Here is a 3797-nt window from a genome sequence, read left to right as displayed (position 1 = left end):
GGAACATACCAACCCAATGACCATATACAGTACTATGAGGAACATATTAGTGTACTGTACCATCGAGCACTGGAAGAAACCTAGGACGTGAATCGCTATTCAAATGGACGGACTTTTCTTTATAATAAGAGGCCAAAATGTCGAAAAATACTTACTTGCTATGGATCTTCTGTGCCTATTTTCTTATTCACTACTATTAATATTAAAAGCATTTTATGATCTTCAAACAACTACTTTCAAGCAGATCTCTGTAAAAGATAAAGATTCAATGATATTAATGTAGAAAAAATAGGTTAACTGTAAATACAGAATCGAGCATCTCTGCATACTGAAGTAATGACGAATGGAAGTGTTTTGGAAGATTTTTTGACGATATATGATTGAAATATCCGCCTGTCCAAGAGCGCTTCACCTCCAGGTTTTCTTCTAGTGGTCCATGACTGTACTTCGTACGCTATGAGTCTTGTATTTTCATATAACATATGTTGCTCTCTAAATAGCTTATCAAGGTATTTCACATAGTACAACATATTTTGGCATTCCAAGTAGCTACTGGTTAATTTAGCTAGAAATAAATCCTTGTAAATGACTTTAATTTTGAAGGTGTATTTAACTATCATCCCCTGAGATTAAATCTCTATTCTCGCAATCTGCTTCCTTCTTAAACATGTCAAATGTTGTGCGTAGGTCATAAACACAAATTAAAGAGTATTCTCGCTGCTTCTTTATATCATCATAGACACTAAAAGATTGCACTAGTCTACTGAATGTCAGTATAGCAATAAAAGTTGATCTTGTACTAGATAGGGACGAGAGTTGTCTGATCCAAGAAGATTTTAGTGATTGTTTCATTTTAAATCAGTCAGCTTGTGAATACCCTGACGGTAATGTACTTTACAATATTTGCAATCTTTACCTCTTACAAGTTTAAAGAAACCATACATGTAAGAGCTAGAGCCTATAGTGTATTAAAATTTACAGCATAATACTCTATACTCGGGCTAGCGATTTTTTAATATTTTATAGTCAAACCAGGATCCATGAAAGAGAAAGAAATCCTTCTCAAGGCAATGTTGGTTATGTTTTACCGGATGCAGTAAATAAAATAGAAATTGATATGTCATTACCAAGCTCTACCTGATCTTTTGCTAGTATCCGCAACCCAGCAACAGTTATTGTAGTATACACTCCATGAAGAATAAATATCATACAGAAAATGGTACAAATATTCGAAAATTATGTGAAACTGCTGTATGGTCAATAATTAATTTAATTTAAACCATGTTGAATATAACGATATACAGTGTAACGCTTCAATATTAACATAGTGTAATGAAATGATTAACTCTTGTTCTTATTTTTGGAACGGATATTAGTCCCAATTAATAAATTTCATGTAACTGTAACGGTGTAATATTAAATTGTTTCTAGAAGATTGACTATTGGTCGAGGAGCTGAGGAACAAGGTTCGAGGCGATATAAACAAGACGCAGATCATGTTAAAGGACTCCTATACTGCAGCCGTTACGATATACTATTTTGTATAGGAAAATTGTGATAGTGGTTTGATGTAAATATTTACATCAAAGATAGATATATAAGGAGGCTAATATAATTATAGAACTAGATTCATAAGTTAGCTCGAAGAAGTCGTAGTGGATATTCTTTTGATATTTATATAAGCGGAGTCTTACTCATTCTTTGAGTCGATTGTAGTTAATATAGGAAAGTAGTATTACAGTGGAAAATTGAAACTACACCGTAAACTAATGCATACGGAATATAAAACCATCAACTACAGTATGTGATACATAAAAACGATAACCTGTGTAGACAATAAACACGATAAACTATGTGTGACATTAAAACTATACTGTAAACTAAAGAGAGCGAAATATAAACCCTAAACTATGGGGAACATTTAGACTATAAGCTATGTGGAACATTAAAACTATTCTGTAAACTAAACAATGCGTAATGTAAAACCAACTAATTAGAACATAAAAAACGATAAGCTACAGTAAGTGGAACATCGTTACGATAAACTATGTGGAACATAAATACTGTAAAATAAGTATAGTCTTGTAAATCACCGTAATTAGCGGTTGCAATCTATAACAATATGAAAGGATACGTGATATAGTTGTAATAATATAGTGATAATCCGGTAAATAAGTACATGGAATGTAAAAACTATAAACTATGTGGAACATCGTTACTAAAAAACGATATGGAATATCCAAACTATAAATTATGTGGAACATCGTAACGAAGAAACGATTTGGAATATCCAAACTATAAATTATGTGGAACATCGCTACTAACAAACGATATAGAGTATCCAAACTATAAACTATGTGGAACATCGTTACTAACAAACGATATGGATTATTCGAACTATAAACTATGTGGAACATTGTTACTAACAAACGACATGGAATAGCCTGACTATAAACTATGTGGAACATCGCTACTAACAAACGATATGGAATATCTAAAGTATAAACTATGTGGAACATCATTTCTAAGAAACGATATGGAATAGGTTAACTATAAACTATGTGGAACATCCTTACTAACAAACGATATGGAACGGGTTAACTATAAACTATGTGGAACATCGTTACTAAAAAACGATATGGAATAGGTTAACTATAAGCTATGTGGAACATCCTTACTAACAAACGATATAGAACGGGTTAACTATAAACTATGTGGAACATCGTTACTAACAAACGATATGGAATAGGTTAACTATAAGCTATGTGGAACATCCTTACTAACAAACGATATAGAACAGGTTAACTATAAACTATGTGGAACATCGTTACTAACAAACGATATGGAATATCCAAACTATAAACTATGTGGAACATCCTTACTAACAAACGATATAGAACAGGTTAACTATAAACTATGTGGAACATCGTTACTAACAAACGATATGGAATAGGTTAACTATAAGCTATGTGGAACATCCTTACTAACAAACGATATAGTACGGGTTAACTATAAACTATGTGGAACATCGTTACTAACAAACGATATGGAATAGGTTAACTATAAACTATGTGGAACATCGTTACTAACAAACCATATGGAATATCTAAACTATAAACTATGTGGAACATCGCTACTATGAAACCATATGGAATAGGTTAACTATAAACTATGTGGAACATCGTTACTAACAAACGATATGGAATAGATTAACTATAAACTATGTGGAACATTAACTATAAACTAAGTGGAACATTGTTACTTAGAAACGTTATGAACATTGCTACTAAGAAACGATATGGAATTGCCTATCTATAAACTATGTGGAACATCGTTACTAACGTCGTTAATGGACCTCTTGGCGAAAAGTGCAGGTGGAAGCCCTAGAAGATTGACTATTGGTCGAGGAGCTGAGGAACAAGGTTCGAGGCGATATAAACAAGACGCAGATCATGTTAAAGGGCTTCTATACTGTAGCCGTTACGATATACTATTTTGTATAGGGAAAATTGTGATAGAGTTTTGATGTAAATATTTACATCACAGATAGACATATAAAGAAGCTAATATAATTGTAGAGCTATATAGATTCATTCATAGGTTAGCTTGGAGAAGTCATAGTAGATATTCTTTTGATATTATATCTGTAGTTTCTAATGCCTGTATTTTAACATCGTAATAAAACTTTTTATATAAACGGAGTCTTACTCATTCTTGTGAGTTGATTGTAGTTAATATAGGGAAGTAGTATTACAGACATTAAAACTATACTGTAAACTAAAGAGTACGAAATATAA

This window comes from Trichoplax adhaerens, genomic scaffold, assembly GCF_000150275.1.
Source record: "Trichoplax adhaerens TRIADscaffold_40 genomic scaffold, whole genome shotgun sequence".
Classification (NCBI taxonomy): Eukaryota; Metazoa; Placozoa; class Uniplacotomia; order Trichoplacea; family Trichoplacidae; genus Trichoplax; species Trichoplax adhaerens.
Note: the sequence above shows the minus strand (reverse complement) of the source record.